The sequence below is a fragment of the Canis lupus genome, chromosome 7 (assembly GCF_048164855.1).
Source record: "Canis lupus baileyi chromosome 7, mCanLup2.hap1, whole genome shotgun sequence".
Classification (NCBI taxonomy): Eukaryota; Metazoa; Chordata; class Mammalia; order Carnivora; family Canidae; genus Canis; species Canis lupus.
The window spans coordinates 27,624,923-27,638,105 of NC_132844.1; positions in this window are offsets into that span (position 1 = coordinate 27,624,923).

Sequence of the window (13,183 nt, forward strand, 5' to 3'; positions counted from 1 at the left end):
GATCCTTTGTCATTGTTCAAAAATATGAGGCAAGGGAGAATATTATGAGCTTTTGAATTACATTAACCTGGATTCTCATCCATTCTCCACCACTCTCCACCACTTAATAGCAGTTAATTAAGCCTCAGTTTCATTGTCCATAAAATGGGACAATTTGTTTAACTGCAACACTTCACCTCCTTCCATCATATCAAGCTGCTTCTCATTATAAAACACGGCCTCTGCCCTTAAATATTTGGTTCTAAAAGTAAAAACATGACAGAAAAACAAAAACTAAAATATAAACACTTTCAGGTTGCTCATTGAAATTTTGGCCCAAGTTTCTAGAAAATATCACAGGTATAATAATTAGAAACAACATAAAAGCCGATGTCTATCCCAGTGTCTGATACAGAATAGATACTATGGTATAACAATATCATGACCATTTATGTTCTGTAGGATCAAAACTACCCACTTACTCAACCTTCTGGCCCTAAAGAGTGTTCATATGAGGCAGGCTCCTCCTTGTTAGTAAAGTGCATTTTTAGATGCAAAAAGCCCATCAAGCCAATTCCATATGAATAAGGGACAGGAGAGAAAGGTAGGGGGCTATGTGTGTGGTCAGGCTCACAGAAATCCCCAAATACTGAGGTGTAAGAAAACCAGAGATAAGGAAACAAAGCAGACCACCCTGCACTAGGTGTCAGGGTTGGGAAGGGTTTTGTTTTTTTGTTTTTTTTGTTTTTTTTTAAGTGATAGTCACCTGTGACCAACAAAGAATAACCATACCCTAAAAAGAAGTAAGCCATTAAAGATGTTATCACCAGTCCTTACTCAAACCAAAAAGTTACAAGAATGTTAAGGCCACAAGCTCCCTGGTTAGTTCTAAATAAAACACTGTCAGTGGAGGCTCACGTTGGCAACCCTGTCAGGACCCCTCTCACTCCTGAGAGCTTTTTCTGTTATCCTGGCTTAATAAACTTCCATCACTTTACTGTTTCTCCATGAGATACATTCTTCAACTCTGCGAGAAAAGAACCTCGCTCTCCCGTTTCACATACACCTGTGTCACAATACTTTGCCCTCCAGACATCTCAGCATAGTTGGTGCCAAATTAAATCTTTACTACTTACTAGCTATGTCAGCTTCTAGTCTATAAAACTGGGTTTATAATAACATATCTCACATAGGGTCAGTGTGAGAATCAAGTCTAATAGCATATGTACTCAAAAACATTCTAGAAATAATTATCAAGCTCTTGTGTCCTCAGCTGTATGGCTGCAGTGATAAATAAGAAACAGTAACATTCTAAAGGACCTTTAAATGAACATTCATGACAGGGTGCCCAACACAATATATTCCTCTAAAAATAGTTGCTGATAGAATTGGAATTCTGATAGCCAGAAGGATGTTCAAGTGTATGTAATCATAAGGGAAACACATTCCCTTGCAATCTCTTGAACCCCTTGTACACAGCAAGATTCTGTGCCTTGGTCCCCATAGTTTTTATTACTCAATTTTGTGGGCAAGAGCACACTCATAAAGATTATTGCAATGCATTTTAGTTCTAGAGGACTCCAAGGATAATTTATACCAACCCACATTAAAAAGATACCGCTGTTATTTTTAATGCCGCCTATGTATATATCATTTCTTAAAACTTCATAAAAGGAATAGCATTTATTTCCAAATTAATTCCCCAAGTGGGATGACACTACTTATTATCCATGCATAGTTTTAGGTATATCAACCTAAACTGAATTTTATAGTATTTCTTCTGACTGAGCTTCTGTTTTTCTCATTCCATCATAGAGCAAGTTATCAGATCTAATTTTGAAATATGAAAGCTATTATCCAAAAAACACCAATATTTCCAGGTGCACTGTACGGAAGTGGAGAACTATTTCTCAGAAGCATAAAACAGTTGTTGAAAAATGATTTAAAGTGCCAACAAGTTAGAAGTCTTGAGTTGAGCAGGGTCAAGCTCAGGGGAGCAGAACCCTCAAGTCTATATGCCCCAGTCCCACAGTCTTCATGGGCCTCATATTCAGACATGTGACAGTCTATGCTAAAAAAGGGAATATAATTCATTTTATTTGAGAGTTAAAAGCTTTATTTTATTCCATGTAAATATTTCAAAATACATTGTATCACGTTATTTTAACTCCGTTTGGCATTTCTTTATGGTTTAATATACTGCAATCCTCAAAAACAGCCCAGGTGCTCCCACACTTAGAGAAGCGAGACAGCAGTCACAAATAATACATAAAGGAATGAGCATAGATCTATGCTGATCAAACTTTATTTACAAAAGCAGGCTATAAACTAGATTTTGAACCAGGCCTTAGTTTACTGGACCTGGTATTATATTAAATTAAAGCAGCTTTATGTGATAGAAAGAGCTAGAGGTTTATAGAAAAATAGATCCAGATTTGATTCCTAATTCTACTTACTATTGTGTAATTGTGCACAATTACTTACTATTGTGTAATTGTGCACAGCTTAGATCACCCTGGGGAAGATCTTCAGGCAGCCTAGTACCTTTGAGCAGCAGAGCTCCAAGTAGAACATTAATGATCAAAAAATGTCTTTCGTGATTAGACTTTCGGAAAACTCACTCACATGACTAAAAGCCATGAGACTGGTTTATGGCAACATCACAATTTAATGGTTTTCTATTAGAAGTACATTATACAGTTTATGGGCAGGTGATCAGTGTATTTATACAAAGGACAGGAAAGATGTTAGGAAAATCCATCATCAGCAGAAAGCAGTTTGCTGATTTTTTTCTTTTCTTTAAGTAGCACTTATTGAATACTTAAAATGTTCTGGATTATATGCCTAGTGCTGTTCAGAAAAAAAAAGATAAAATAATTGCTTCAATTTATGGAACATTTATATTATGCCAAATATTTTGCAAAAATGATCTCATCATCTCATTTAATTATTACAAAAACATGAAAGGTTTTAAGGCCCACTTTAATAAATACAAGCATTGGGGCTTGAGAAATAAAGTAACTTGCACAATTACACAATAATAAGTAGAACTAGGAATCAAATCTAGATCTATTTTTCTATAAACCTCTAGCTCTTTCTATCACATAAAGCTGCTTTAATTTCATATAATACCAGGTCCAGTAAACCAAGGTATGGTTCAAAATCTAGTCTATAGTCTGCTTTTGTAAATAAAGTTTGATCAGCATAGAGCTATGCTCATTCCTTTATGTATTATCTGTGACTGCTTTCTCGCTAGAGCACCAAAGTTGAGCAGTTGCAACAGAGACCTTATGGCCTATAAAATATTTATTATCTGGCCCTTTCGTGGAATAAGCTTGCTGAATACTGATTTAAGACATGATTTTTGTTCTAGCATCAATACCTCATTTACGATGAACCATTGCCATCTCTAATCTCTCAGGGGTCATCTCAGCAAATTAAGACCAGCAATAGACATACTTAGCAAATTACTGAATTCTGAGTCATATGTGAGAGTGCCATGACAATGAATTCTCTCTTACCCAGTTATATACTGCATCTTCTCCTAGTTATCCCCCTTGAAATCCTACATATATTCCTATGTTCCTTCTGGTATATGTGGATATCCTGGTTCTATGGTGTTTTTGGCATGTGATAGCTTCTTCTTGAAGCAGCCTTGTACTTCCCTGTACAGGCTATACTGAGACCTGACCCAGGTTATTATCTGGAGGCAATGAAATATGGTAGGTGGATGACCTTAATAAAAACCAGCATCATCTTCTGAGGTATTATCCTTAAGGTGAGGTCATCGCATACTGTCCAGGGAAGAGGCGGCTCCTGGTCTCTGGCAAGGAGAAAGGACTTGCTTCTGATGGCCAGGGCATTCAGAGAAATTGAGAGTTAATAGTCCTCAGGTTCATTCACACAAATGTTCTCATCACAGTTCTCAGGATTCCAATTCTTTCTCTATCAGACATCAGATTTAGATATACAATTACTATTGAGTTTCCTTTGCATTATTGCTATCCGTATACTCAGATCAAATGCCCAAATTTCAGCCTATCTAGTCCCTCCTACAGTTGCAGAAGATGAAAGTTTCTCTAAAGCTGCCATAAGATCCTCTGGCTATCACAGCATGACATAGATTAAAAACTGTCTTTAGCCTATAATTTTTTTTCTTTTTTTGCAAGGCTTCTGATGATGTCAAAAGCAGCCATCCAACACCACAATCCTTATAATTATCATTGTTCCCATAATGTTAAAGTACAGGAGACAAAATGTTCTAATGCTATGTTATCCACCTGCACCTTAGCCCAATTAACAAGTGAAAGCTTTAATAAGTGTAAAGCCACAGCATACCAGATGTTCTTACCACACAATTCACATACCAGGTGCCTTCTCCTGTGCTTTCTATGCTTTGTGACTCAAAATCTGGTCCAAGGACCAAGAGCATTGGCATCACTTGGGAGCTTGTTAGAAATACAGAATCTGAGGCCCCACCCCAAGAATATTGAATCAGAATCTGCATTTTATTGAATTCCCAAGGTGATTCTTATGAATACTAAACATGCAAAGCTGTTGCTCTAAACTAAAACAGGTTCTGAAGCAAAGCTAATATGCTGCCACAATTTTGGAGAGTATAATCCCAATGAAAAAAACAGAAAGGGGAGAAGAAAAGAGGCAGAGAAGAAAGAAAGCAAATACAAGAAGGTGTATTGCCAACTCATCAGAACTTCTCAAGAAAGTACAGGCTGGATAATTGGTCACATGGTATTTCTCCAGAGAATCTATACAGAACTTTAACCACTTGGAACAGTCTGCTATTGAGAGGAAGGAAGGAGAAAAGTAAGCAATTTATTTGCTGGTTCATTTCTGTTTCTGGTCTTCCATTGATCAAAGAGTGCCCTAAGAGCTGTTAACTCTTCAGCACTGCTGGATATAATATCAGGCCCTTTGATAGTTACCTGGGAAGCTAGAGCTTCTTTAAGTCCCATTAAACCATACTTGGGTGCTGGAGCAGTCAAGGATTACCAAATATGCAAGAAAAATTTGTTATGAAAAATGTTGTCTTAGTCTGCTCTAGCTAATATAATAGCGTAGGATGGTAGTTTAAGTAATAGAGATTTATTTTTCATAGTTCTAGAGGCTGGGAAGTCCAAGATCAGAGTGTTGGGTTATTCAGTTCCTGGTGAGAGCTCTTTTCCTAGCTTGCAGACAGCTACCTTCTAGCTGTGTTCTCACATGGCACAGAGAGAAAGTAAACTCTCTGATGTCTCGTTATAAGAACATCAATCCTATTGGATGAGGGCCTTATGACCTCATTTAACTTTAATCACCTAAAAGCCCTATTTCCAAATAGAGTCCCATTGGGGGTTAAGGCTTCAACATATGGATTTTAGGGGGACATAATTCAGTACATAACAGATGTAAACCCAGGGGGAAAAAGCATCTTGGAGGAAACAGTATAGTGAGATGAAAACCTTGGGGAAAAACCTATTATTAATAGTCACAGAGAAGATAGCTTTTATTCTACAACAAGATAAGAAATAGACTAAAACAGGAGGATTTTTAAATGAAATATTTAGAGAAAAAATAAAGAACTTTTGGTAATTAAAATATGATAGCAGAAATAAAAAATCATATAGAAGAGAGGTGGAAGATAAAATTGAGAAAATTTCCAAGAATGTAGAACATAAGGATTAACTGAAGTAAAATAGATGAGAAAAAGTTAAAAAAAAAAGTTAAAAGGTCAGGTTAGGAGGTCCACAATCCTACAAAAGCAATTTCAGAAAATGATCCCCCAGAAAGGGCATAAAGGTAAGTGGAAAATTCATAAAGCAGAGTTAGTCTTCACTATCATTCAGATCTTCTATATCCTTACTGATTTTCTACCAACTTGTTATGTTAATTTCTGAAAGAAAAGTGTCAAATCTTCAACTATAATTGTAAATCTGTTTATTTCTTCTTTCAGTTTTATCAGTTTTTGCTCTATGGATTTTGAAGCTGTTATTACTATAAACATTGATCATTATTATGTCCTCTTCCTGAACTGACCCCTAATTTGTCAGCAAGAAATGTATCTCTTGGGGCAGCTGGGTGGCTCAGTCAGTTAAACGTCAGCCTTTGGCTCAGGTCACGATCCCAGGGTCCTGGGATTGAGCCCCATATCAGGCTCCTTGCTCAGCAGAGAGCCTGCTTCTCCCTCTCCCTCTGCCCCTCCCCACCATTCATGCTCTCCTTCTCTCTCTGTCTCAAATAAATAAAATCTTTAAAAAAAAAAAAAAAGAAAGAAATGTTTATCTTATCCCTGATAATATTACTTGCTCTTAAATCTACTTTGATATTATATAGCTACCTCAGGGGTGCCTGGCTGACTCAGTACTGCATGCAATTCTTGATTTTGTGGTCATGAGTTCAAGCCCCACATTGGGTGTAGAGATTACTTTTTAAATATATATATGTACATATAACTACTCCAGCTTTCTAAACTCTACCCTCACCATAGCACTCAAACTCATGACCCAGAAATCAAGAGTTGCATGTCTATTGACTGAGCCACACAGGTGCCCCTTCACTCTCAATCTGTGTTTTCTGTTTAAAGTAGGATTCTTATAGACTGCATAGAATTGAGTCTTGCTTTGTATCCAATCTGAATCCTGTCTTTATTTGATATTATTAGATAACTTATATTTAATACAATCTTTGCTATGGTCTGCCATCTTAGTAGTTACTTTTTATTTGTTCCATCTGTTCTTTATTTCCCCCTTTTCTCTGTTCCTTTATATTAATTGAACTTTTTTTTTGTGATTCCCTTTTTATCTTCACTATTGACTTACTCTTTATACCACTGTATAAAATGCTTTAAGGGTTTCCATAATGTTTAAAATTTAGATATTTAGCTAATTAGAGTCTACTCTCAATAGTATTGTTTAGCTTTACATGTGCTTCCATACTTGGTGGGTTTTTTCGTCATACATTCTAATTTTACATAATACTTTTATATAATTCATATAGTACATTGCTACTGTTCTTCCTTTAGGGCATCATTCATGTCTTAAAGGAATTAAGAAAAGTGAATTATATTTTTCATCGTTTATTTAATTTCCAGCACTCTTCTTTATGTATATCCAAATTTTTGTCTGGTGTCACATTTCTCCTGCCTGAACAGTATTCTTTAGGATTTATTTCAGGCAAAAAATTTTCTTATTTTTTGTTTTCAGGAAAAGTCATTAATTCTTCTTCATATTTGAAAGATATTTTTGCATGTATAGAATTCTGATAGATTTTTCTTTTAACATTTTAAAGATATGACTTTTTATCTTATGGTTTGCAGTTTCTGATAAAAAATCTGCTGTTATTCTTATATTTGTTCATCTGTAGATAATTTGTCTTTTGTTTCTCTGGCTGCCTACAAGATTTTCTCTTTGTCCATGGCTTCCAGTAGTTTATTTTATTTTATTTTTTTAAATTTTTTATTTTTATTTTATGATAGTCACAGAGAGAGAGAGAGAGAGAGAGAGAGAGAGAGAGACAGAGGCAGAGACATAGGCAGAGGGAGAAGCAGGCTCCATGCCCCGGGAGCCCGACGTGGGACTCGATCCCGGGTCTCCAGGATCGCACCCTGGGCCAAAGGCAGGCGCCAAACCGCTGCGCCACCCAGGGATCCCCCAGTAGTTTAAATATACTTCATTTTATTTGGGTATTTTGTGTGTGTGTGTGTGTGTGTGTGTGTGTGTTTTAAAGATTTTATTTATTTGAGAGAGAGAGAGCTCATGCAAGTGGAGGGAGGGACAGAGGGAGAGGGAGAAGTAGACTCTGCACTGAGTAGGAAGCCCAATGCTGGGCTCAATCTCACGACCCTGAGATCATGACCTGAGCCAAAATCAAAGAGTTATAGGCTCAACAGACTGAGCCACCCAGACACCCAGTGTATTTGTTTTTATCCTGATTGATGATCCCTGAGCTTTTTGGATCTGTTGATTGGAATCTTTGATTAATTTTAGAATATTATTACCCATTATTCTTTTTTTTTTAATTGGAGAGAGAGAATGCAAGTGAGTGAAGTGAGGAGCAGGAGAGGGAGAGAGAATTTCCAGCAGACTCTCTGCTGAGCACAAAGCCCATATGGGTCTCAATCTTATAACCCTGACATCATGACCTGAGTTGAAATCAAGAGTTGGATGCTTAACTGACTGAGCCACCTAGGCCCCTAGGCCATTATTTCTTCTTATAAACAAATATTTCATGTCCTGTTCACTTTCTTCTCATCTGGGATTCCAATTACACATATGTTAGATTTTTGTTATTGTCCCACAGATCTTAAGTGCTCTGTTCTGTTTCCCCTTTCCCTCCTCTTTCTCCTCCTTTTTAGTTAGGGTGATTTTTCATCAGTCTATCTTCAAGTACACTGATTCTTCCCGTAGCTGTATTGATTCTACTGATGACTCAAGAAGGCATGGGAAGCATTCTTCATCTCTCTTTAAATGATTTTTTCCTAGCATTTCCATTTCATTCTTTATTATAGTTTCCATCTCTCTCCTGATACTACCCATCTAATCATGCACATTATACACTTTTTCCACTAGATCCTTTGACATATTAATCATTTTAAATATCCTGTCCAAGAGTTCCAACATCCGTGTTATATCTTAGTCTAGTCTGTCGTCGATTACTTTGTCTCTTGAAATCGTGTTGTATTTTTCTCTTGCTTCTTTGTATGCCCTGTAGTTTTTGCTGAAGCCTAAATGTATTATGCAGTACAATAGAGACCAAAGGAAATAGATTTTATGCATGGAAATCAGCATATCTTTGCTTCTTCTAGGACTATAGTATGGAGGGTGGGGGTGAGAACATTTAAGACCTACCCTCTTTGCAACTTTCAAGTATACCATACAGTATTGTTAAGTTTCATCACCATTTTATATATTAAATCCCCAGAACTTAATCATTTTATACCTGGAAGTCTGTACCTTTTGACCAACATTTCCCTACTTCCCTACTCCACAAGCCCCTGGAAACCACCAATCTTTTCTTTGTTCCTATGAGTTCAGCTTTTTTAGATTCCACATATAAGTAAGATCATTCAGTAAATTTCTTTCTAGGTCTAACTTATCTTAGCATAATACCCTCCAGGTACATTGATGTTTTCACAAATGGCAGGATTTTCTTCCTTTTTATGGCTGAATAATATTCCATTATAGACATGAAATGCCATTGGGATTTTGGTAGGGATTGCATTGAATCTATAGATGGCTTTGGGTAATATAGACATTTTAGCAATATTAATTCTTCCAACCCATGAACATGGGGTATCTTTCCATTTATTGCTCTCTTCTTAATTTCTTTCATCAATGTCTTACAGATTTCACCATACAGAAAACTCCTTGGTTAAATCCATTTCTTTTTTTCACTTCCTTGGTTAAGTTTATCCTTAAGTATTTTTATTGTTTTTGATGCTATAATTAATGGAATTGTTTCCTTTACTTCTCTTTCAGATAGTTCATTGGGAGTATATAGAAACAAATTTTTGTGTAGGCTTTTTTCACTTAGCATGTTTTCAAGTTTCGTCTATGTTGTAGCCCATATCAGAACTTCATTTCTTTTCATGGCCAAATAATACTCCATCGTGTGGACTTATCCTTTTTATTCATTCATCAGATGATGGTTATTTGGATTGTTTCCACTCTTTGGCTATTAAAAATAATGTTGCTATAAACATCCACATACAAGATTCTGGGTGAACTATGTTTTAATTTCTCTTTAGCACATATTTAGGAATGGAATTGCTGGGTCACATGTTAACTCTCTCTGAAATAATTTAAAGAATTGACAGATTGTTTTCCCAAGTGGCTATGCACTCTTTTATATTCCCACCAGCAGTGTATGGAAGTTCCAATTTTTTCTCATCCTCATCATCACTTGTTATTTTCTGACATTTTGATTCTAGCCACCCCAGTAGATATGAAATGGTATCTTAATGTGCTTTTGATTTGCATTTCCCTGATGGCTAATGATTATCAGGTAACTCTTCTTGTGCTTATTGACCATTTATATATCTTATTTGGAGAAATGTCTATTCAGATTCTTTGCCCAGTTTTAATTGGATTGTCTTTTTATTATTGAGTTATTAGAGTTCTTTATCTACTCTTGATACAGCCCCTTATCAGATATGTGATTTACTAAATGTGTGTAGCATTTAATTTGGCATGTTTTAGTAAGTATCTACATAATCACCATCTCCTTTTAGACACATTTTCTATATTCAAGTTAACTTCAAGCATGCTTTCTAATTAAATACTTCAAAGTAAATGCACTGGATACATATTTAATATTATGTTTTCTCTTATTAACATTTCTATTAGATTCAGGCATACTGTACATACCCAACACATGTAGGTGTTATAATGGATTAGAGGGCATAGCTCTGGAGCTAGAGGGTCTGCGTTCTTATACTAGTTCCACTACTTACTAGCTACTTAAGATGTTACTTCACCTCACTAAGTCTTAATTAATTTCCTTCATCTATAAAATGAGGCTACAGATAATACTACCTACTATATGTAGTGAAGTAATAGTGATTAAATTAGGCTAATGTAGTAATGACTTAACCATTACTTCAGACAAAAATAGTAATAGCTACTATGTTTATTATTGTTGTTATTATCATGTTTACTTTGTTCCAGGTATGTATATATTTTATAGATATCATTTAATCTAATCTTCAGAACAATTATGTTAAGTTGATATTATCACAGATAATATTTTCCTTCTCTGAATATGCATACACAATTTTAAAATATCTTTGTAATATAATCATAAGAAGCACATTCAATAACTATTGCCTACCTAAATACAATTACTGGATTAGGATATTTATAAGACATATTTAAATTTTATTTCTCAAGATCCTAGTTTGTGGATTCATTACTTAATCATAGTATAATTTAAAGGAATACTTCATTTGTTTAATAAAGAATATTGGCCATTTGTTTTGGTTTCCTATTAAATCCTTCAGAAAATGTTCACATATTTTTTTACATTTACATTTTTTATTTGAATAGATCTTCATAGTCTTTACTCAGACACATTTTAGTGATTTATATTCCCTGATCACATTAGTGAAATAAATTTTAAATGATTAACTTAAATGTTTATTTTTAAATGTGACCAGTTGAAAATATTTCAGGAGACAGAAATTTTGGAATAGCACATATTCAAAGAGAAAGAAGGAAAAAGCTTTGTGGTATGTAGATTAAAATTCACTGTCCCTGAAAACAGTCATCAAGACTTTTATTCTTGCTCAATTTATAATTTATAGATAGCAATGGAGAGCCAAATATAAAAACATATTTTGGAGGGCTGCTGGAAATGTGTATAGGCAATCTTTATTATGATCAGATATATTAATGTATGTACAGGCTATTTTGCTTTTGGATAAATAATGTATATGCTCTCACTCAACAATTATTTACTTGAGCACTAAACACTGACATGAATACAATAATATCACTGTCATATTATTTCACTTATTCCCAAGAACAATGCACAGAGGTTGGTTTTATTATTTTTATTTTATACAGAACAGAAACCAGAAGTTCAAAGAGGTTGCATGTCTTAACAAAAATTCTTCAGCTTCAAATATTTAAGAAAAATAGATTCTGTTACTTCTCTACCAGGAAGTGATGAAGTCACTAATTTGTGAGTAGAATGGGACCCCCCCGCCCTTTTTTTCACAACTTTTCAGAAACTTCTAGTTTAGGAGGAAACTATTTCTCTTTTATCCTCAAATAATTCAATTGTTTTCTCTCTCTGATATTCTATGGCAGTGGTTCTCCAAATATGGTCCTGGACTGGCAGCAGTAGTATGCTCTACCTACTGACTCAGAAATGAAGGTGGAGGTACGTAGCTATAGAAATTGCTCTATAGAGATCACTCTATAGAAGTTGAATTACATGGTCACCGTCATTCTTAATTCCAAATTTGCTGACCTTAGTCTTTGTGAAAGTTTCCTCCTTGGTGGCATTTAGTAGAATTCACCACTCTCTCAATCCTAAAACTGTCTTATGTTGTTTTCTAGAACACAGTTTTATCTGATCACCTCTTCTGCAATACCCTCACTAGCTCTCCTCTTTATTCCTTAATAAGACTTCCTAAGGTTTCTAAATCTCTTTGAACCTCTGTTCGTGCTTTTGTTCATTCCAGCAACTCCCATAGCTTCAAGCATCACACAGATGCTGGTGACTTCCAAATCCCTATGTCATCCCGACTTTTCCAGTAGTTGAATGATTTAGTCATTAACTCAATATACCTTTGTTACAGTGCAGCAGGTTTCACTGAGCACCACTGAGCACCATTTGCTGAGGATAGCAGAGGAAAAAATATTCATCTTTGACGTCCTTTAGGTATTACATTATCCTAACATGCTCTGATGTCCTAAAAACACCATTCTCCCTAAAATTGATTTTCCTTTTAAATCTAATATCAGTATCATTACCTACATTGAAACTAACTCTTCCCTTTCCCTCATTTCACATATACAACTAACCCCCCCAAGTCTTCTTGCTTCTTTAAAAGCATGTCTCACAAGCCTCTCTCTCCCTTATAGCCAATGATTTGAGTTCTGACCTCATCTATACTGTAGTAGATCATAGTATATAATATACTGCAGTAGATTCCTATCATTTTTCCCAATCAATATATATTTTACAGTATCGTCTGATTTCTTTCCCTAAGATTAGAGATTGTATCATATCTATGTCCAGCTTAGAATCACACAAATAAATAAACAACCCACTTCAATGATCCAAACTGCCCGCAAAGACCAAAATCCTAAATAAAAAATTTAAAGTCTTTTTAAATGTGGCTTCAACTTCCTTTTCCAGCCACATGTCCCAGTCTCCCTGTGTTATTTCCCAATATGCTATGCACTCTCACTCTGTCAGGACTCTCCTGAGCTGTGTCCCTACAAGTAACATGATCAGCACTTCTTCCTGTGGTAGTATCCCACATCAGAACCCAGCCTCAATGTCACCGTTTCCATGAAGTCTTTCCCACTTCTCCTAACAACCCCACTCCAAAACCAGGCAAAATAAAAGCTCCCTTTCTCCTAGAATATTTTGTTGATGTCACTAACAATGTCCCACTGGATTTTAAACTTGAGAGAAAGAATTATATTGATTGATCTGTGTGTGCCTAGCATCTAGCTCAGTGCTTGGCACATTAGTG